The sequence below is a fragment of the Triticum aestivum genome, chromosome 3B (genome assembly GCF_018294505.1).
Source record: "Triticum aestivum cultivar Chinese Spring chromosome 3B, IWGSC CS RefSeq v2.1, whole genome shotgun sequence".
NCBI classification, from domain to species: domain Eukaryota; kingdom Viridiplantae; phylum Streptophyta; class Magnoliopsida; order Poales; family Poaceae; genus Triticum; species Triticum aestivum.
Genome location: NC_057801.1, coordinates 818,344,500 through 818,367,647, shown reverse-complemented (window position 1 = coordinate 818,367,647; position 23,148 = coordinate 818,344,500). Strand labels below are relative to the sequence as shown.

Genomic DNA, 23,148 nt, shown 5'->3' with positions numbered 1-23,148 from the left:
AACATGGGGGATTCCTCCGGTATCCGGGAGTTGTATAATCTCATAGTCGGAGGAATATGTATTTGACATGAAGAAAGCAATAGCAATAAAACTGAACAATCATTATGCTAAGCTAACGGATGGGTATTGCCCATCACATCATTCTCCTAATGATGTGATCTTGTTTATCAAATGACAACACATGTCTATGGTTAGGAAACTTAACCATCTTTGATCAACCAGCTAGTCTAGTAGAGGCTTACTAGGGACACGGTATTTGGTCTATGTATCCACACATGTATCAAGTTTCCGGTTAATACAATTCTAGCATGAATAATAAACATTTATCATGAAATAAGGAAATATAAAATAACAACTTTATTATTGCCTCTAGGGCATATTTCCTTCAGGCATAAGCCATCGTTGTAACTGAAAGATAAGATCCATGGACATAGCGATTGTAGTGCTCGCTGGTGTGCTACCCGGTGAAGTAAACCCTGCCGACTGGTGCCTACGTATATATGTCACAGGGGGGAACCACATAAGGTGCAATCATAAAACTGTCACATGAGCAATTCAAGAGCACGATATGATTTGAGGGTACGCCGCACCCTGAGCTGGTCGTATTCATATCGGTTGACGCCAATGGGCCATTGGAGAAGGTGCCCCTGTAAAATCTGTCGGACCACCATCATGGCACGAGGATATCCGTTGCATCGGGGACGTCTCATCAGGGAACATGCTCCTCATCACCTCCATGATCTCCGCCTCGACTCTTCGTTTGTGACAGTGACCAAGAGGTAGCAGTCATACATCTTTGAAAGGTAGCAGGTGCATTGCCTAAACCGAAAGGCATACGTTTCTAAGCAAAAGTACCAAAAGGGCAAGTAAAAGTAGTTTTTTTTCTTGATCCTCTTGTGACACAGGTATTTGAGAGAAACCGGAGTATCCATCTAGAAAGAAAAAATGTGTATGTTTTGATAATCTCTCTAGCATTTGATCAATAAAAGGTAAAGGTTAATGATCTTTCCTAGTAGCTTTATTTATTTTTCTAAAATCAACTACCATACTATAAACTGTGATAATTCTTTGTGGTATAAGTTCATTTTTATCATTAGGGACTCCGGTAATACCTCCTTTCTTAGGGACACAATGAACAGGATTTACCCATCTTCTATCAACTATGGGATAGATTATACCTGCTTACAGAAGCTTTAATATTTCATTTCTTACCACTTCTTTCATCTTAGGATTTAACCGTCGCTGATGATCAACAACTGGTTTAGCATCAGGTTCCATATTAATTTTATGCTGACATAGAGTGGGACTAATGCCCTTAAGATCGTCAAGAGTATATCCAATAGTGGCACGATGCTTCCTTAGAGTTTTCAATAATCTCTTTTCTTCATGCTCTAAAAGGTTAGCACTAATAATAACAGGATATATCTTCTTTTCATCAAGATAAGCCTATTTCAAAGTATCAGGTAGTTGTTGAAGTTCAAACACAAGATCACTCTTGGGTGGTAGAGGATCTCTAAGAGTTTCAACACGCAAGTTGTGTTTCAAAACAGACATCTGTTTAAAGAATATCTCATCTATTTCATTTCTTTCATCCATATGCATATCATTTTCATGGTCTAGCAAATATTTTTCTAAAGGATCAATAGGAGGCACGACAATAGAAGCAAGAGACCAATAATTTCATCTTTACTAGGTAGTTCTTTATCACAAGGTTGTCTATGAAATTTAGAGAAATTCAACTCTCATGAGACACATCACTGAAGCTTACACTAAAAGTTTCTTTATCACAGTCTGTCTTAGGATTAACTGTGTTCAAGAAAGGTCTACTAAATATTATGGGACAAAAATCATCTTGTGGGGAACCAAGAACGAGAAAATCAATTGGATATTTTATTTTCCCACACAAGAAGTTGTGGATTAAACTGTATGTGATCTTATTGCAGCACATCCAAGCTGATTGAAACCATGACGTAGTCTGCCTTGTACACCTTATTGTCCTCAGTCTTCACTCTGATGCCACTCCCGGAGTAGGAGATCTCTCGCACCACCTGCAATGCACGAAAAAAAAAAAACAAATCTATGTTCGTTCAACTTCCAACGAAGAAATATCTATGCAGGTTCTTTGGAGTGAATATAGGTATAGCACCTTGTTGAGCTGCAGGCAAGGGTCGACGATGTTGTCGTACTTGTCGGACTTCAGGTACTGTCCGGCGAGGTGGTACACGACGGCCTCGTAGCCGCACAAGTCAAGTAGACATCATCGCTGAAGTCACTGAAGGTGGCGAGAGGGACGGTGTTCTATAGGCTGGTCACACGTGGTGGCTCTGCGAACTCATAGTCGTACTTGAAGTAGTCCATGATCATGTCCACTAGCAAAGACGGCCCGTTGGGAAGGCTGACAAACCAATGGATGATCATTTTTATTTTTTCAGGAGAGAATAGAGGATTGAAGATTACTAAGCGTGACAGGGCTATTTCTTGCCCGTTCCAAGACGTAACTCCAGCTCGTATCTGGCACTGCACTACTTGCCGGTTAAGAACTGCAGATGCCTTCCCGCAAAAGAAAGAAAGAACTGTAGCCGGAAAGGCATCTACAATTCTTTCTTTTGATTGTGAGGCCTCATAAATTGGGGTCATAATGTACTAATATGGAAACTGATGATAACGGATATACTCTTGATGATCTTAAGGGCATTAGTCCCACACCATGTCAGCATAAAATTAATATGGAACCTGATGCTAAACCATTGTACTGAAAGAATTGAATGAGAGACTTGGTTGAGAAATTCTTAACCTGGTCAAAATCGGATGATCCAATTTCAAATTGAAGATCTCAATTGATTGTGAGGCCTTATAAATTAGGGATCATAATGTATTAAAAGAATGGAATGAGAAAGCTCCTTGACAAATTTTTGACCCAGATAACCAAATTTTAAATTGAAGAACTTAGTTGATTGTAGGACCTTAAAACACTAAGGAGCATAGTGTATAGTATATACTATGAGTTAATCTAAAAATCCGTGTTTGCATGTTGGATAATTATTGCCACTTTTTTTAACATTGATTTAGTTAGGCAACATGAATACGAAACGGAGATAACCAATGAAGATTTGCAAAGTACCGAAAACCAAGATTCACTATCATGTTTGGGGTACAAGCTTTTCCTATTTTTCTTCGCATTCGATATATGCATCTTTTGTTAATTTCAGTAGCAGAGATGATTTTTCAAATATTGGTGACTGATGATATGCTAGAATATGTTTCTTTAGTGGCTGCAAATGAATACACCTCTATCTCTATTCTCATAATTTATCTTTCTTATACTAAACAATGAGAAGAAAGATGGGGCAAAGATGTTAAGTGGATCACTTGATATTTCTTCAACTTGATTAGGTCCTTCACATGATTTTTGTTTTGGTTTAGGCCGTGTGACAAATTCAATGCAGTTTCATAACTCCTTTATATATACACGATAGAAGTACAATTTCAATAAATTCTATGGAAATTATTTATAAATTCTAATATAAGCATACTAGAATAACTGAAGTTAAATGTATCTGACAGTGGATCCCATTTGGATTTTAGCTCGACTTAGCTGTTGCATGTGATGCATGGGTCGGGTTTTTCTCGTCCTGCATGTCAAATTTATGTATAAAGTAGAGATATATGTATTTCTTGGGCAATATGTTCGTGTATGAAGTAGATGGATATAACATAAAACAAACATATCTGCACCAGCGTTAACCATGGCTTAGCACCAGAGCACTCCCGCTGCAGTCTTGCAACATCTGGTTAAGTTCACATGGCTTCAGTTTTGGTTACATGATGAGGTCATTCCTTTCTCTCATTTTGAGAACTTTTTTTTGATAATATGTTTCTCTCTTTTTGAGAACTTTGAGTTTGTCTTCACATTTATTTCAGTTTATGTGTAACTAAATGACATATTTTTCATTGCTTTGTGCAATCTGTACACGTCCAAGGTTATACAGGGTTAAGCCTGATAGTTCAATCATATTTACTATGAAAAGCTCAGTCTTAATGTATGTATTGCTTCGGATGTTTGTTGGCAGAGATAAATAGAATAATGAACTTTTCGTGATTGAGTTTACTTTCAGCATTCACAGTATTGTCTACCAATACAACATCTATTAAAACGAGATAGTATTTGTCCCTGAATAGAGTACAATTCGGTTGTCTCTTAGTATTTATGATTTCTAAATCACTTTTTTTAGATACTTTGCAATGGAATTTTTAAAAGTATATATATTGTTCTTTCATGGTAGTCAAGTGGAAATGGAGAGTATGCTTGTGAATTTTCAGCCTAATATACTATAATGTTGATGATATGCAAAAGAACAAGATAAAAATAAGTTATTTTAGACTAATGAAGTTTTTGTTGCAAGTACATAATTTATAGTTTTGTATGTGCAACAAATGTCCAAATTTTCATATATGTTCATACCTTAATTTTTTTGACAACTATATGTTCATACCTTAATAGTATTCTCACTTTTATTTCGTTATTCTCTCATGATGGCAGGGCTAGACAATGCATGTTATTCCTGCCATGTGTGCTACTGCCAAATTTCCAAACACAAGTTTTTCATGTAGTTGTAACTTTTATGTGCTTATGACATGCTAATAAATTCTGACCTGATCTTCTCTTTTTATAGTTAGGAGTTAGTTAGGAGTGATTTTTGTCACAGTACAATCCCATGGATTATATCTAAACATATATTAAATGGCACCACGGGGATTTAAATTTCCTCACCAGATGTAGATGCACTTAGAATGGAAATTATGTCAGATTAGAACATTTATGCAACAACATAGCTATTGTCAGATGTTTACATAAGGTGGATGGCAGAGTTAGCTCACGGCAAAGCCCGCGTCATACCCTCGCAATTACTAAATGTATGAATAAATTTATAGGAGAAGCTGAAATAGCTCAGTTGGCTAGAGCGTGTGGTTGTTTACCACAAGGTTGGAGGTTTGAGCCCTCCTTCTAGCACATTGTTTGATTTTCAGCTCTTTATTATTATTATTTTTGTGAATTTCCACAATTTCTCTCTTTTTAATTTTTTGTAAATTCACACCATTGCTATTTTCATTTTTGTAAATTGTTCATTGTCTTCTTTCTAGATTCCCAACATTAATTTCTCTTCCTATATTCATAAGTCTTTCTTTCTTTTCATTGTCAATAGTAACATTGCATGCTTGGGCATGGATCAGGGGTCTATTAGCTTAGCTACTAATCTAGTATAGTATCCTTGATCAAAGCATGTTTCTCGGTGGCCTGGACGTCTGTCTCTTGCGGTCTTTGCCGCGGATCCAACATGCACGGCTAGCTGGACTAGGAGCACCATGGAGGCTTTGGACAGTACCATGGAGTATGATGAGTGACTCCGGTATGATGAGGCACTGAAAGGCCATGGAGCGTGCGTGCGCCCGCGCTTGCACATGCAATTAGTTAGCTGCTTCCAATCCATGTCCAAATGTGTCCGTCCATCGGATTGAACATGGCACCATGCTAGCTAGCTAGCTGGCTAGAAAGCGCAACGAATGTCTAATCTATCTACCTTGAGCCTGTTCTGCCATGCAAAAAATGGTTTCCACATAACTTACTGACCTGACAGGCACGTCCGGTCGCCGCATTTGGAAAATAGGTGTCGAGACAACGAGTGTATATCACCCTTCGGGCGCCGAGAGTGTGTTATCCCTCTGCTCTCAGTCAAGTAAGATGACCGACCGAGCATTATTAGTTTAGCAACAACAACAAGATTAGTTATTTATTCCCCCAGCCAAATAAAGCCACCGCGGTCTCTGTTTTGGGAGTAAATGACACTAGCTAGAGGTCACAAAACTTGTGTAGTGGGTGCACTTTAGTCACACCTACGTGAAAGTCACAAAATCAGATCACACAACTAAAGTTTTGGGTGCATATAGATCACAACCGGAAAACCAGAACACCCACCAGGGCCTCAATACGTGGCCAGGATGTCGTGATTCACTGTTTGCCGCGTGACCACCCATGAAGGGGTAACTGAGAATGGAAAGGTACATGGGCCCACACCCTAAATGGCTGGATTTAGGCATGCCAGAAGTTCCGGGATTGCCCGGAGGCTCCGGGGACCGGATGTTCCAGGGTAGAATTTGGGATAGTTCTGAGATGTTTGTAAGGTTTGCAAGTGTTGGCGTAGGCGAGGCCGAAAGTTCCAGAACAGTCCAAAAGGTTCGGGGCATGTTCCAGGATTTTCCGAGAGGTTGGTGAGGTCACATAGGGGTAAGCCTGGAAGTTCTGAGCTAGATGGTCAAAAGTTCTAGGGTTTCCATGAGTCTTCTCCTTGGTGCATTCCGACATCGCCTTCTCCACTTCATCTTCGCGGTTCTTTGTTCCATGCTTCCCTCGCATATGGTGACCTCCTACATTGCATGTTCGTCATTTTGGCTCTTTATTATTATTATTATTATTATTATTATTATTATTATTATTATTATTATTATTATTATTATTATCCACAATTTATCTCTTGTTTATTTTTTGTAAATTCACACCACACCATTGCCATTTTTCTTTCTGTAAATTGTTCATTGCCTTCTTTCTAGATTCCCAACATTAGTTGCTCTTCCTATATAGATCAGAGTCTTTCCATCTTTTCGTTGTCGATAGTAACATTGCATGCTTGGCATGTATCAGGGGTCTATTAGCTTAGCCAGTAATCTAGTAGTATCCTTCATCAAAGCATGTGTTTCGATGGCCTGCACATATGTCCACTTCATCTTTGTGGACCTTCTTTGTTCCATGCTTCCCTCACATATGGTGACCTTCTTCATTGCATGTTCGTCATTCAGCTCAAACCTATAGGTACAAATGGTAGGAAGGTCAAGTAGAATGCCATCCTTGAGAGAGCCAAGTACACATGTGTAAATGGGGAGATTTAACTTTATATATATGACGTGGGTGATGCGTGTGTCTCATGACAATGGGACACTTGACTTGTTGATGTTGTGGGATGCTTCGCATCAACAAGGTTGGCCAACTATCCTCAGTTCGAACTGGAGTCGGAGAATCATGGCATATAACCATGTTGTCTACTCTACAGAACAACGCGACCAAGAAAAAATGCAAAAGAAAATGACATGACCGAACAGTCATATCTAGGGACACACCATCTTCCACATGCCTCCCGCCGATGGGAAGAAGCGTAACCGGAATGAGCGAAAGGCGGGGAGACCATATCCCACACCGATAGTGACACCATCACCACCGCTGAAGAGACAACCCAAAATTTATTCATAGCACTACCACCTTCGGAGTGAAGCCTTGGAGTCTCCATCCCCACCAAATAAACTAAAGGGGAGAGGGCCCTCAGACTCACCGGGGATAGATCATCCACCGCGGCCACTCGCCTAGGTTAGCGAGAGGGAGAACCATCGGAAAAGAATGAGTCGTGGCTCTCACGACAAGTTCATTTAAAACCTTGTAAGTGTATTTTCTTTAAGAAGAAATGGCATGCTGGATCACACGAACTAGAAACAGTAACCGTTTTAGAGGTAGCCAAAAGCAATTGCCTCCTAAGTGAGTGATTATTTATTTTCAATTTTTAGTATTTTTTCTTGAAATATTAGCCGTCTTTTGAGTCATTGGATAAACAAACATTCAACATATCGTGCTCACCTTCACACATATGATATGTACATTAGAAATAGTAGTAACATTTCTCTTTTGCCAATGCTCCCTGCGAGAGGCACCGAGGAAATCTTGAAAAATGTTGGCTAGCGGCTATATTAAATGTGTATATTTTCACATGCACAAAGATATGTATGGTAAGAGGTAAAAGTGAGTTTGAGTGAGTTGCTCCATGCTTCTACGGGTTGATAGCCGTGGCTCGTCTACTTAATGAAAGGCCATGAGTTGTCCGCAACCTTTTTGTGAACAAATGAACGGCCAAAGCATAGAAGACGTGAACAGCATGCTACGTACGGGGTGACAAAGCTTTACAAAAAATAGCTGAAAGATTCTAGCTAGTGCCTGTAAACTATAGTCCGATATTCGGTCTAGTATACAAATTTAAGGCAGAAGATATCTATTAGTATTGTTTAGCAAGAAAGCTTACATTCACATGCCTTTCGTGTTACCTTTTTTGGTCAGCCAAAATCAACATATTTTTGGCCATTATCTGCACGATGAGAGGAGAGATAGATCTAATAGGTAAAGGTGTATATTGAAGAGAGCACTAAGCTGGAATAGCTCAGTTGGCTAGAGCGCGTGGCTGTTAACCACAAGGTCGGAGGTTCGAGCCCTCCTTCTAGCGCTTTTTTTTTTTTTTTTTGCAAATTCTCACCATTGCACTTTTGTTTTTATATATAGAGAAATTCATATCATTGCTCTTATTCTTTTTTGTACATTCCCACCATTGATCACTAACATTTTTTTGGAAATTCCTACAATTCGGAGTTCTTTCTTCCATTGTTGATTGTAACGTTGCATGCATAGCATGGATCAGGGGTGTATCCCCTTGCATTTTCTTTAATATTTTTGCAAATTCTAACCATTGTCGTGCGTACTAAGCCTGCGCGTACCATACCTTACTGTGCGCTCCAGGCGCTATGGCCGATCGACCCAACCGAATATACGCTAATTACTCTGAACCACGCACTCGCGAAAAATCTATCATAACTACTTACGACCAGATACTAATCAACAGGCGTCACCATGCCGCGTTCCTACGTGGATCATTAAGTTACGGTCACCACGCACGCCTACACCTTGGATCATTAATTCATGGTAACTGACCATCGTAAAGGAGCCGAGACCAAGCATTAGAAAGTAGTAACGCTATTACCATCACACACTTATAGCAATAGTATTTGGCTCTTTGTAAGTAGTAACATTGTTACCATCACCATTACCATGCGTCTGGATTGAAGTGTCTCTAATTTATTCATTGCTAAAACAAATTCTTTCATTACCATCTATTCATTACTATATGTCAGCATGGTTTTACTACGTTTAGAGCCGAGGGATCGAACCATCGATAACTCATTGACCAGTAAAGAACTTTAATCAATTACCATCCATACTACTTTCCTATTACTGCCGACCTCAGAATCGGGATGCAGCGGACCAAGCATAGTAACAAAATTAAATGCATTACTTTTTCTTACAAGCACCATTATCCTAAAAGAAATTAGCGGTGGACAGGCCTAAGACCCGCAATCGACCGGAGGGTACGCTAAGAGCATCTCCACTCGTTGAGCCCCCCAGGAGGCGTTTTTTCGCGGTCCTGGGGTTGCCCCAGCAACAGTTTTTGCTCTGGGGGGCAAAACTCTCCCAGCCGTACCCCCAGGCGACAGCCTTTTTTTTTGTCTTCTCTTGCCTGTCATTCAACCAAACAGGTTGTGGGCATGGTGGTGCTTCAGCGATGGTCGAGCTGGATGGCCGCCGGCGAGGAGAGCATCGGCGGGAGTGTGAGGATCCGCCGGCGGGAGCACGGTGGCCCTGATCTGCGCGACGGCCTCCTCCCTGGTCGCACACAGAGGAGCTTCAGGTGGCGCATCACGCGGTCGTCCGATGCCCATAGCATGAACTCCACGAGCTTGTGCAGGTCCGCGCAAGCGTTGGAGCGCCCCGTTCGCGAAGGGCCACCGCTGTAGGCAGTGTCGGAGGCGACGTCGTCGATGTCGACCAAGAGGAAGAGCCACCGCTGGAGCTGCGCCTGCATGCTTCTCCTGCTCTCCGCGCGGCCCAGCTCCCCCTGCTGCAGCTTGTAGGAGGTCGTCCACCGGTATGTTCGCGCAGCCCAGCGGTGGAGAGCCCGGCCGCCCCACGCGCCGCCCGGCCTCCCGCCCTGGCCGCCGCTGGCCGACGCGCCTGGTACCGGGGCCGCCCGTGGCGCCCTGGCCGCCACCAGTGCGTGGCTCGTCTTGGCTGGGGCCGCCCGTGGAGCGCGCGAAGGAGCTGGGCGGCGCGGGCGAGCACTGGCCCGAGGGCCGCCGCTTCCTGGAGGGCCACGGGCACGAGGTGGTGGCGAGCACTGGCCACAGGGCCGGCGTCTTGCGGGAGGAGGTGGTGGCGGAGATCTTGGGCGTGGCCGGGCGGCCGCTTCCTCCCTCGACGCCGGTGGCCGGGGATGCCGTCCGTGGGCGTTGGGGATGGCGGCGTCGACGTGGCCTGTATAGGGCGAGCTGGAGAGGAGAGGAGGCGCGCGCGGCGACGGGAGGAGGAAAAGGTGGAGAGAGAGACGAAAAGGTGGGGAGAGAGAGACGAAAAGGTGGGGGAGTGAGGAGATATGTCACTGCAGGTGGGGGCAACGCCTGCAAAACGGCGAAATTAGCCCCCCGGGTGCCCCCAGGTTCTTGGGTTTGGGTAGGGACTGCAATCGCCGATTTTTGCTTCATTCGGCGAAAAAGGATGGTTTGGGGGCACGAGTGGGAAGATTTTTATGCGTAGGCGCACAAAAACGTGCTTGGGGGGGGGGGGGGGGTTCCTCGGGGGCGGCTGGAGATGCTCTAAGCCATTATGCGTGCACGCTCACAATAGAGCTACCGTTGCTCCTTTTCTTTTTTGTACATTCCCACCATTGCCCACTCACTTTCTTTTTTTGGAAATTCCAACGATTCAGAGTTCTTTCTTCCATTGTCGACTGTAAGATTGCATGCATGGCATGGATGAGGGTGTATCCCGTTTCATTTGAAGAGGTCAGCATTTCTCGTACGCTGATCAGCAATTAGCCTATCACGTGTTGTTAGATCTCTATACGTACTACACCTTCCCTTCTCAAGCTGCCGTCTCATTTCTCTCTGTTTGCCAAAAATGCATGCACTTCTTTCAGTCCATCAGACATTATATAAAAGTCCATCTAACTAACAATGTATAACTGCATGAAGTTTAGATTCACACACATCGAAAAAAGAAACAAAGCAAGAAATCTAGATTCACCGGATGTGACCCACGGTTATATATACAGGTGATGGCGTACATCCATGGATGAACAAACCACCCACATCGATAGCATTTCAACATCGCGATGCGTCGTGCACTCATAGTTGCGAACATGTATGTGTGACATTTTGTTTTGAATTTTTTAACATTTTAAAACACGTTTAAAATCTATTTTGTTGAAAAGTGGGTTCATATGTACCCGGGTTCAAGACGGGCAGACTCAGCAAATATACTCCTCTAAATGATACTTGGCCATTTGCAAATCTAAATCATAGGGGGTCGGTTAGAGATGCTCTTAATCTCTTGCAATGATCTTGTTGAACTTGATAATACAATTTCTTGGACTAATTCTGATTATGTCGTTCTTCTTGTTTACGTACGTAATCTAGGTGCATAACTTGCTGCATCCTAATGTTTGTAGGTACTTAGTTGTTGTTGACGATATATGGGATACATCAACATGGGAATTGATAAATTGCGCTTTGGTGGATAATTATCTTGGAAATATTGTAATCACAACTATTCGCAAATCACAAGTTGATATGGGTGGTCTTGTTTATACACCAGAATAACTTTCTTATAGAGACTCCGAAAAGTTATTCTATACAAAGATATTTGGTACAGAGGAATGCCCTGAGAAATATAAATTAGGTGGCGTGTATGATAAAATTACTGAGGTGTCTAAAAAAATTCTGAAGAAATGCAAAGCTTCACCATTAGACATCGCTGCAATAGTAGTGCGATAGCTAGGAAACCAATCTTGGAATGGTCACATGCCTACAAAAATATAGACAAATTCATACCATTGCTCTTTTTTCTTTTTTGTACATTCCCACCATTGCTCACTGACTTTTTTGGAAATTCACAAGATTTGGAGTTCTTTCTTCGATTGTCGACTGTAACTTTGCATGCATAGCATGGATCAGGGGTGTATCCCGTTGGCCATTGCATTTGAAGTGGCCAGTATTTCTCATACGTCGATCGGCGATTAACCTGGCATGTGTGGTTAGATCTCTATGCAGAACCTTTCCTTCTCAAGCTGCCGTCTCGTTTCTCTCTGTTTGCCAAAAATGCATGAACTTCTTCCAGTCCATCACACATATATATAAAAGTTCATGCATTTTGGGAAGTGGGCAAGTGAGAGCGCTTCACGACAAGCCAAAGCTTCCAATGATGTTGGGTCAGTCACACCTTGATATTAAGGTGTCGTGAAGCTTCCAAAGCTTCCAATGATGTCCTGAAGCTTCCAAAGCTTCACGACAAGCCAAAGCCTCTTCGGCGAAAAATATCAAGGTGTGACTGACCCAACATCATTGGAAGCTTTGGCTTTTCGTGAAGCGCTCTCACTTGGTCTTGATTTATCACTTGAAGACATACAAATTGCTTCAGACTGTCAAGATGTGATCAAAGATATCCACGGAAATATGGATGGGCTTCAATCTAGCATTATTAAGGAGAGGTCTTACATGTCAGCAGTTCTCTCACTGTTCCTTCATCTTCGAAGGAAGAGAAACTAATCTTGAGGCACATAGCCTCGCTAAACTCTAGGCCTTTCTTTAGGACGCCATGTGTGGCTCCTTAATCCACCGGATCTACATGATATTCCTATGAACTTTTATAATCAATAAAGTGGAGTGTGTTTAGACTAAAAAAGCTAATAATTAGAAAATTACATCGATCGCCCATGAACTCGCTGGTGCATAAAAAAAGTCCTCCAACTTGAGAAACATAAGAATATGACACTTATATATACGAATACATGACAATCAAGGTCATGTATATGGTAGACGGGTAGAGCATTGTCGTGCCATCATGTGGCATTGCCTTTTTGCGACAAGTCCCATCGTTAATATGGAAATTGACCCGCGCAACACACCGAGTCATCGTACATTATGAAAAGGTAAATCCTGTCCTTTCATCCCCCTGTTGATCTCCCTGCCTGCTCTTCCAAATCCCCAACCCTAGCAAGTAGTGACGATGGAAACCACTCTGATGTTGGCAGAGATTTTTGTTCAAGCTCGGCGAGATCTGTAGCTGGTTTCCGAACCGGGCAACACTTTACGAGAAATCATTGGGATTGCGTTGGCTGCCACGATGGAAATCACTCCAGTGCATGCGGAGATTTTTTATTTAGGTGGCGTACAGAGATTTGGATAGGCTCGCCAAACTCCACGAGATTTTTGTAGCTTGTTTCTGAACCGAGCGATGTTTACAAGAAATCATTGGGGATTGTGTTGGCTACCATGAAGGAGGAGGAGGCGCGGATGATCAAAACAGTGCTCTTCCTATTGAGATAATCTTGGTAGATGATCGAGGAGGGGGAGAATTCGGTGTGAGAGGGCGTTGAAAAGCGTACATGTCTCGTGTTCTTCACCCGCTGGGTCTACAACAGGACGTCGTGGCGATGCTGGTGCTAGGAAATCAGGCGGTGCTAGACAACGAGTCAACGCTGCCGACAAAGAGGAGGCTACAAGCAAGTACATGCAGTTGCCTCATCGTTCCTACTGCTGCTCTCCAAGGCTTGGAGCCATACTGGTTTGTCTCTGCTTTTCACGTTTTTCTTTCTCTTTTTTCTTCGGTTTATTTGCTTCTTCCTAATTTTCCATTTTTCTTCTTCGTTATACTTCGATTTACATCATTTTTTCCTTGTTTTTATTTATGTTTCTTTATCAGTTTTCATCATTTATACTTTGATTTTCTTCGGTTTTTTCTCCATTTTCTTTGTTTTTCTTTATGTTTCTTTTTCAGTTTTCATCATTTATCATTGAACAGTTGTCTAATTTTTTCAGCATGCAGTGTCCTCTATTAATGTATAGGTGAACCATTTTTCTGATACATGTTATACATTTTTCAAATACATGATGTACATTTTTCTCTTAAAAACATGTTATGCACTCTTTTTTGAATGCATGGCCAACATTTTTTCAAATGCATGTTAAACATTTTTAATGGCAATAATTTTGTCAAACAATGATAACAGTTTTATAGGTTGCAGAAACATATTTGGAACTTTCATGGACATGTTTCTGGAAACATGAGAATATTTCCTTTTAAAATGTGACATATACGTTTTTATTGGCAATAAACAGTTTTAAAACTACCAAACATTATTTCAGATTGTATAAACAGATTTTAAGTGTCGCAAATATTTTTCTTCAAATGCAAGAATATTTCTGTGAAATGGCATGTAGATATTTTTCATGGTGGAAAACATTTTTTGTACTACACAAACATTTTTTTTCTACATTGTATACATATTTATAAAAAGTTCATATATCCTTTTTGAATATTAGTAGCATTTTCTAAAAGCTATCAACTTTTGAAAATCATGCTAACATTTTATTATACTCTGTTAATATTTGAAGAGTCGCTTTTTAGATTTTTTATGTTACTTTAAGTTTGAAAATATATCCATTAGAAAAATGAGATTTGCTTGATGTCAGCGTCTTCTCGATGATGTGCAGCAAAGCTAGCCATTGGGGTAAGCGCCGCATTCGCGTTGAAAAACAAGATATTTTTTTAATATCAAGGTGTGACTGACCCAACATCATTGAAAGCTTTGGCTTTTCGTGAAGCGCTTTCACTTGCTCTTGATTTATTACTTGAAGACATACAAATTGCTTCAGACTGTCAAGGTGCGATCAAAGATATCCACGGAAATATGGATGGGCTTCATTCTAGCATTATCAAGGAGAGGTCTTACATGTCAGCAGTTCTCTCACTGTTCCTTCATCTTCGAAGGAAGAGAAACTAATCTTGAGGCACATAGCCTCGCTAAACTCTAGGCCTTTCTTTAGGACGCCATGTGTGGCTCCTGAATCCACCGGATCTACATGATATTCCTATGAACTTTTATAATCAATAAAGTGGAGTGTGTTTAGACTAAAAAGCTAGTAATTAGAAAATTACATCGATCGCCATTGAACTCGCTGGTGCATAAAAAAAGTCCTCCATCTTGAGAAACATAAGAATATGACACTTATATATACGAATACATGACAATCAAGGTCATGTATATGGTAGACGGGTAGAGCACTGTCGTGCCATCATGTGGCATTGCCTTTTTGCGACAAGTCCCATCGTTAAATGGAAATTGACCCGCGCAACACACCGAGTCATCGTACATTATGAAAAGGTAAATCCTGTCCTTTCGTCCCCCTGTTGATCTCCCTGCCTGCTCTTCCAAATCCCTAACCCTAGCAAGTAGTGACGATGGAAACCACTCTGATGTTGGCAGAGATTTTTGTTCAAGCTCGGCGAGATCTGTAGCTGGTTTCCGAACCGGGCAACGCTTTACGAGAAATCATTGGGATTGCGTTGGCTGCCACGATGGAAATCACTCTGGTGCATGCGGAGATTTTTTATTTAGGTGGCATACAGAGATGTGGATAGGCTCACCAAACTCCACGAGATTTTGTAGCTTGTTTCCGAACCGAGCGATGTTTACAAGAAATCATTGGGGATTGTGTTGGCTACCCTGAAGGAGGAGGCGCGGATGATCAAAACAGTGCTCTTTCTATTGAGATAATCTTGGTAGATGATCGAGGAGGGGGAGAATTCGGTGTGAGAGGGCGTTGAAAAGCGTACATGTCTCGTGTTCTTCACCCGCTGGGTGTACAACAGGACGTCGTGGCGATGCTGGTGCTAGGAAATCAGGCGGTGCTAGACGACGAGTCAACGCTGCCGACAAAGAGGAGGCTACAAGCAAGTACATGCAGTTGCCTCATCGTTCCTACTGCTGCTCTCCAAGGCTTGGAGCCATACTGGTTTGTCTCTGCTTTTCACGTTTTTCTTTCTCTTTTTTCTTCGGTTTATTTGCTTCTTCCTAATTTTCCATTTTTCTTCTTCGTTATACTTCGATTTACATCAATTTTTCCTTGTTTTTATTTATGTTTCTTTATCAGTTTTCATCATTTATACTTTGATTTTCTTCGGTTTTTTCTCCATTTTCTTTGTTTTTCTTTGTGTTTCTTTGTCAGTTTTCATCATTTATCATTGAACAGTTGTCTAATTTTTTCAGCGTGCAGTGTCCTGTATTAATGTATAGGTGAACCATTTTTCTGATACATGTTATACATTTTTCAAATACATGATGTACATTTTTCTCTTAAAAACATGTTATGCACTCTTTTTTGAATGCATGGCCAACATTTTTTCAAATACATGTTAAACATTTTTAATGGCAATAATTTTGTCAAACAATGATAACAGTTTTATAGGTTGCAGAAACATATTTGGAACTTTCATGGACATGTTTCTGGAAACATGAGAATATTTCCTTTTAAAATGTGACATATACGTTTTTATTGGCAATAAACAGTTTGAAAACTACCAAACATTATTTCAGATTGTATAAACAGATTTTAAGTGTCGCAAATATTTTTCTTCAAATGCAAGAATATTTCTGTGAAATGGCATGTAGGTATTTTTCATGGTGGAAAACATTTTTTGTACTACACAAACATTTTTTTTCTACATTGTATACATATTTATAAAAAGTTCATATATCCTTTTTGAATATTAGTAGCATTTTTTAAAAGCTATCAACTTTTGAAAATCATGCTAACATTTTATTATACTCTGTTAATATTTGAAGAGTCGCTTTTTAGATTTTTTATGTAACTTTAAGTTTGAAAATATATCCATTAGAAAAATGATATTTGCTTGATGTCAGCGTCTTCTCGATGATGTGCAGCGAAGCTAGCCATTGGGGTAAGCGCCGCATTCGCGTTGAAAAACAAGATATTTTTTTAATATCAAGGTGTGACTGACCCAACATCATTGGAAGCTTTGTCTTTTCGTGAAGCGCTCTCACTTGCTCTTGATTTATCACATGAAGACATACAAATTGCTTCAGACTGTCAAGGTGTGATCAAAGATATCCACGGAAATATGGATGGGCTTCAATCTAGCATTATTAAGGAGAGGTCTTACATCTCAGCAGTTCTCTCACTGTTTCTTCATCTTCGAAGGAAGAGAAACTAATCTTGAGGCACATAGCCTCGCTAAACTCTAGGCCATTCTTTAGGACGCCATGTGTGGCTCCTTAATCCACCGGATCTACATGATATTCCTATGAACTTTTATAATCAATAAAGTGGAGTGTGTTTAGACTAAAAAAGCTAATAATTAGAAAATTACATCGATCGTCCTTGAACTCGCTGGTGCATAAAAAAATCGTCCAACTTTAGAAACATAAGAATATGACACTTATATATACGAATACATGACAATCAAGGTCATGTATATGGTAGACGGGTAGAGCATTGTCGTGCCATCATGTGGCATTGCCTTTTTGCAACAAGTCCCATCGTTAATATGGAAATTGACCCGCGCAACACACCGAGTCATCGTACATTATGAAAAGGTAAATCATGTCCTTTCGTCCCCCTGTTGATCTTCCTGCCTGCTCTCCCAAATCCCTAACCCTAGCAAGTAGTGACGATGGAAACCACTCTGATGTTGGCAGAGATTTTTGTTCAAGCTCGGCGAGATCTGTAGCTGGTTTCCGGACCGGGCGACGCTTTACGAGAAATCATTGGGATTGCGTTGGCTGCCACGATGGAAATCACTCCAGTGCATGCGGAGATTTTTTATTTAGGTGGCATACAGAGATGTGGATAAGCTCGCCAAACTCCACGAGATTTTTTGTAGCTTGTTTCCGAACCGAGCGATGTTTACAAGAAATCATTGGGGATTGTGTTGGCTACCATGAAGGAGGAGGAGGTGCGGATGATCAAAACAGTGCTCTTCCTATTGAGATAATCTTGGTAGATGATCGAGGAGGGGGAGAATTCGGTGTGAGAGGGCGTTGAAAAGCGTACATGTCTCGTGTTCTTCACCCGCTGGGTCTACAACAGGACGTCGTGGTGATGCTGGTGCTAGGAAAACAGTCGGTGCTAGACGACGAGTCAACGCTGCCGACAAAAAGGAGGCTACAAGAAAGTACATGCAATTGCCTCATCGTTCCTACTGCTGCTCTCCAAGGCTTGGAGCCATACTGGTTTGTCTCTGCTTTTCACGTTTTTCTTTCTCTTTTTTCTTCGGTTTATTTGCTTCTTCCTAATTTTCCATTTTTCTTCTTCGTTATACTTCGATTTACATCATTTTTTCCTTGTTTTTATTTATGTTTCTCTATCAGTTTTCATCATTTATACTTTGATTTTCTTCGGTTTTTTCTCCATTTTCTTTGTTTTTCTTTGTGTTTCTTTGTCAGTTTTCATCATTTATCATTGAACAGTTGTCTACTTTTTTCAGCGCGCAGTGTCCTCTATTAATGTATAGGTGAACCATTTTTCTGATACATGTTATACATTTCTCAAATACACGATGTACATTTTTTTCTCTTAAAAACATGTTATGCACTCTTTTTTGAATGCATGGCCAACATTTTTTCAAATACATGTTAAACATTTTTAATGGCAATAATTTTGTCAAACAATGATAACAGTTTTATAGATTGCAGAAACATATTTGGAACTTTCATGGACATGTTTCTAGAAACATGAGAATATTTCCTTTTAAAATGTGACATATACGTTTTTATTGGCAATAAACAGTTTTAAAACAACCCAAACATTATTTCAGATTGTATAAACAGATTTTAAGTGTCGCAAATATTTTTCTTCAAATGCAAGAATATTTCTGTGAAATTCCATGTAGGTATTTTTCATGGTAGAAAACATTTTTTGTACTACACAAACATTTTTTTCTACATTGTATACATATTTATAAAAAGTGCATATATTCTTTTTGAAAATTAGTAACATTTTTTAAAAGTTATCAACTATTGAAAATCATGCTAACATTTTATTATACTCTGTTAATATTTGAAAAGTCGCTTTTTAGATTTTTTTATGTAACTTTAAGTTTGAAAATAGATCCATTAGAAAAATGAGATTTGCTTGATGTCAGCGTCTTCTCGATGGTGTGCAGAGAAGCTAGCCATTGGGGTAAGCGCCGCATTCGCATTGAAAAACAAGATATTCTTCTCGATGGTCTACCAAGGATGATCGACATACTGTCGTCCTCAGGCATATCAAGAATGACGAAGTCTGTTAAGATAGTAACGTTCGCAATAACAACAGGCACGTCCTCACAAATGCCGACAGGTATGGCAGTTGATTGGTCAGCCATTTGCAAGGATATCTCAGTAGGTGTTAACTTACTTAATTCAAGTCTACGGTACAAGGAAAGAGGCATAACACTAACACCAGCTCCTAAATCACATAAGGCAGTTTTAACATAATTTGTTTTGATGGAGCTAGCATGGTATAGTGGGTACTCCGGGATCACCAAGTTTCTTAGGTATTCCACCCTTAAAGCTATAGTTGGCAAGCATGGTGGAGATTTAAGCTTCAGGTATTTTCCTTTTATTAGTAATGCTATCTTTCATGTATTTAGCATAAGGGTTTGTTTTAAGCATATCAGTTAAGCGCATACGTAAGAAAATAGGTCTAATCATTTCAGCAAAGCGCTCAAAGTCCTCATCATCCTTTGTCTTGGATGGTTTAGGTGGGAAGGGCATGGGTTTCTGAACCCAGGGTTCCCTTTCCCTACCATGTTTCCTAGCAACAAAATCTCTTTTATCGTAACGTTGATTTCTTGATTGTGGGTTATCAAGATCAACAACAGGTTCAATTTCTATATCATTGTTATTACTAGGTTGAGCATCTACGTGAACATCATTATTAGCATAATCATCAGGTTCATGTTCATCTCCAGATTGGGTTTCAGCATCAGAGATAGAAGTATCATTAGGGTTCTCAGGTGTTTCTACATTAGGTTCACTAGAAGCATGCAAGGTACTATCATTTTTCTTTTTCTTCTTCTTAGAAGAACTAGGAGCATCTAGATTACTATTCTGAGAATCTTGTTCAATTCTCTAAGGGTGGCCTTCAGGATACAAAGGTTCCTGAGTCATTCTACCAGTTCTAGTAGCCACTCTAACAGCAAAATCAGGTTTGTTATTTAATTCATCAAGCAATTCATTCTGAGTCTTAAGTACTTGTTCAGCTTGAGTGGTGACCATAGAGAGATGTTTACCAGTAAGTTTAAGTTCACCTTTAACTCTAGCCATATAATCACTCAAGCGTCCAATCATATAAGCATTATTTTTCAATTATCTACTAACATAATCATTGAAATTTGCTTGTTTATCCATAAAGTCATCAAATTCATCTAAGCACTGGCTACGAAATTTATTAGACGGGATTTCAACTTTATCATATCTATAGAGAGAATTTACCTTCACTACCTGTGTCGGGTTATCAAGACGATATGGCTCTTCAACATGCAGTATATTAAGACCTTGTATTTCTTCAATAGGAGGTAGATTCTTAACATCTTTAGCTTTAATACCTTTTTCTTTCATTTATTTCTTTGCCTCTTGCATATCTTCAGGACTGAGAAATAGAACACTTCTTTTCTTCGGAGTGGGCTTAGGAATAGGCTCAGGATTTGGCTCAATTGATTCAGAAATTGCCTTAGGAATTGGCTCAGGAAGAGTCCAATTATTTTTGTTTGTCAACATATTATTCAATAACAATTCAGCTTGGTCGACTATTCTTTCCCGGAAAACACAACCAGCACAACTATCCAAGTAGTCCTTGGAAGCATCGGTTAGTCCATTATACAAGATATCGAGTATTTCATTTTTCTTAAGAGGGTGATCAGGCAAAGCATTAAGTAATCCGAGAAGCCTCCCCCAAGCTTGTGGGAGACTCTCTTCTTTGATTTGCACAGAATTATATATTTCCCGCAAGGCAGCTTCTTTCTTATGAGCAGGGAAATATTTAGCAGAGAATTAATATATCATATCCTGGGGACTACGCACACAACCAGGATCAAGAGAATTAAACCAAGTTTTAGCATCACCCTTTAATGAGAACGGAAATGTCTTAAGAATATAATAATAGCAAGACTTCTCATCTTTAGTAAACAGGGTAGCTATATCATTTAACTTGGCAAGATGTGCCACAACAGTTTCAGATTCATTGCCATAAAAAGGATCAGATTCAACTAAAGTAATTATCTCGGGATCAACAGAGAATTCATAATCCTTATCAGTAACACAAATAGGTGAAGTAGCAAAAGCAGGGTCAGGTTTCATTCTAGCATTAAGGGATTGCTGCTTCCATTTGGCTAATAGCTTCTTAAGATCATATCTATCATTGCAGTATTGTAGTGATAGTAACAGCAGCAATGATAAGTAAATAAGCGAAGCACAATATATGAAAAGCTCGTAGGCATTGGATCAATGATGGATAATTATGGCGGATGCAATTCATCATGTAATAGCTATAACATAGGGTGACACAAAACTAGATCCAATTCATCAATGTAATGTAGGCATGTATTCCGAATATAGTCATACGTGCTTATGGAAAAGAAAGGCCTCCTCTTTTGTCCTACCCTCCCGTGGCAGCGGGGTCCTAATGGAAACAAAGGGATATTAAGGCATCCTCTTAATAGAGAACCGGACCAAAGCATTAGAACTTAGTGAATACATGAACTGCTCAAACTACGATCATCACGGAGAAGTATCCCGATTGTTGTCACTTCGGGGTTGTCGGATCATAAACATAATAGGTGACTATAGACTTGCAAGATAGGATCAAGAACTCACATATATTCATGAAAACATAATAGGTTCAGATCTGAAATCATGGCACTCGGGCCCTAGTGACAAGCATTAAGCATAGCAAAATCATAGCAACATCAATCTCAGAACATAGTGGATACTAGGGATCAAAACCTAACAAAACTAACTTGATTACATGGTAAATCTCATCCAACCCATCACCGTCCATCAAGCCTACGATGGAATTACCCACGCACGGCGGTGAGCATCATGAAATTGGTGATGGAGGATGGTTGATGATGACGATAGTGACGAATCCCCCTCTCCGGAGCCTCGAACGAACTCCAGATCAGCCCTCCTGAGAGGTTTTAGGGCTTGGCGGTGGCTCCGTATCGTAAAACGCGATGAAACTTCCTCTCTAATTTTTTTCTCCCCAAAACAGAATATATGGATTTGGAGTTGAGGTCGTTGGAGCAGCCGGGGGCCCACAAGACAAGGGGGCGCACCCAGGGGGAGGGGGCACGCCCCCACCCTCGTGGACAGGGTGTGGGACCCCTGGCCTTCATCTTTTGCTAGTATTTTTTATATTTTCCAAAAGTTATCTCCGTGGATTTTCAAGTCATTCCGAGAACTTTTGTTTTTGCACAAAAATAACACCATGGCAGTTCTGCTGAAAACGGCGTCAGTACGGGTTAGTTTTATTCAAATCATGCAAATTAGGGTCCAAACAAGGGCAAAAGTGTTTGGAAAAGTAGATACATTGGAGACGTATCAGAGTCCAATTATTTTCATTTGTCAACATTTTATTCAATAACAATTCAGCTTGGTCGAGTGTTCTTTCCCTGAAAACACAACCAGCACAACTATCCAAGTAATCCTTCGAAACATCGGTTAGTCCATTATAAAAGATATCAAGTATTTCATTTTTCTTAAGAGGGTGATCAGGCAAAGCATTAAAAAATTGGAGAAGCCTCCCCCAAGCTTGTGGGAGACTCTCTTCTTCGATTTGCACAAAATTGTATATTTCCCGCAAGGAAGCTTGTTTCTTATGAGCAGGAAAATATTTAGCAGAGAAGTAGTAAATCATATGCTGGGGGCTATGCACACAAGCAGGATCAAGAGAATTAAACAAAGTTTCAGCATCACCCTTTAATGAGAACGGAAATATCTTAAGGATATAATAATAGCGAGACTTCACATCATTAGTAAACAGGGTGGCTATATCATTCAACTTGGTAAGATGTGCCACGACAGTTTCAGATTCATTGCCATAAAAAGGATCAGATTCAACTAAAGTAATTATCTCAGGATCAACAGAGAATTCATAATCCTTATCAGTAACACAGATAGGTGAAGTAGCAAAAGCAGACTCGGGTTTCATTCTAGCATTAAGGGATTGTTGCTTCCATTTGGCTAATAACTTCTTAAGATCATATATATCATTGCAAGCAAAAATAGGTCTAGCGGCTTCTTCATCCATAACATAACCCTCAGGAACAATAGGCAATTCATAATTAGGGGGAGAACCTTCATCATCGCTTTCATCAATGATTTCATTTTCAATTATTTCATTCTCTCTAACCCTAGCAAGTTGTTCATCAAGATATTCACCTAATGGCAT

General features: G+C 40.3%; 2 non-coding genes and 1 pseudogene across 2 annotated transcripts; 2 read left to right on the top strand and 1 right to left on the bottom strand.

Annotated features, from left to right (window-relative positions):
- Positions 1-1,446: 1,446 nt before the first annotated feature.
- LOC123068006 (polyamine oxidase 7-like) lies at positions 1,447-2,418 on the bottom strand (annotated as a pseudogene).
- Positions 2,419-4,937: 2,519 nt separating this feature from the next.
- On the top strand, positions 4,938-5,011 carry TRNAN-GUU (transfer RNA asparagine (anticodon GUU)). The gene has a single exon. It is a non-coding gene; the product is annotated as a tRNA-Asn (tRNA).
- Positions 5,012-8,241: 3,230 nt separating this feature from the next.
- On the top strand, positions 8,242-8,315 carry TRNAN-GUU (transfer RNA asparagine (anticodon GUU)). The gene has a single exon. It is a non-coding gene; the product is annotated as a tRNA-Asn (tRNA).
- The last annotated feature ends 14,833 nt before the right edge of the window (positions 8,316-23,148 follow it).